This window comes from Neophocaena asiaeorientalis, unplaced genomic scaffold (genome assembly GCF_003031525.2).
Source record: "Neophocaena asiaeorientalis asiaeorientalis breed wild unplaced genomic scaffold, Neophocaena_asiaeorientalis_V1.1 scaffold685, whole genome shotgun sequence".
In the NCBI taxonomy this organism is placed as follows: Eukaryota; Metazoa; Chordata; class Mammalia; order Artiodactyla; family Phocoenidae; genus Neophocaena; species Neophocaena asiaeorientalis.
In genome coordinates, this window is record NW_020174574.1 from 121,160 (window position 1) to 121,856 (window position 697).

Consider the following 697-nt stretch of genomic DNA (forward strand, 5'->3'; position numbering starts at 1 on the left):
AAAAAAAAAGACTATCTTTGCTCCATTGTTATCTTTGCTCCTTTGTCAAAGATCAGTTGACTACATTTATGTGGGTCTATTTCTGGTCTCTCTCCTCTGTTCTATTGATCTGTTTGTCTATTCTTTTGCCAATACCACACTGTCTTAATTACTGTAGCTTTATAGTAAGCCTTGAAATCGGGTAGCATCAGTCCTCCAATTCTGTTCTTTACCTTCAGTATTGACTTGGCTATTCTAGATCTTTTTCCTCTCCATTATACATTTTAGAATCAGTTTGTTGATATCCATGATATAACTTGCTAGGATTTCTTTGTCTGGTTTTGATATAAGGTCAGGGTGATACTGAACTCATAGAATATGTTGGGAAGTATGCCTTCCTTGTGGTAGGCAGAATTCTAAGACAGCCCCTAAGATTTCCAGCCCCTGGTGTACACATACTTTCTCCCAGTTATTTAATTAAACATGAATCTAGTTACTGCTGTGAAGGAATTTTGCAGATGTAATAAAGGTCCAAAATCAGAAGGACAAAAAGTATTTGACACACTGTTGATGTCCCAAAGACAGAGGGGGGCCACATGGCAAAGAATGTGGGTGGCCTCTAGGAGATAAAAGCAGCCCCAGATGATGGTCAGCAAGGAAGTGAGATCCTCAGTCCTACAAATGCAAGGAACTGGATTTTGCCAACAACAAGAATGAG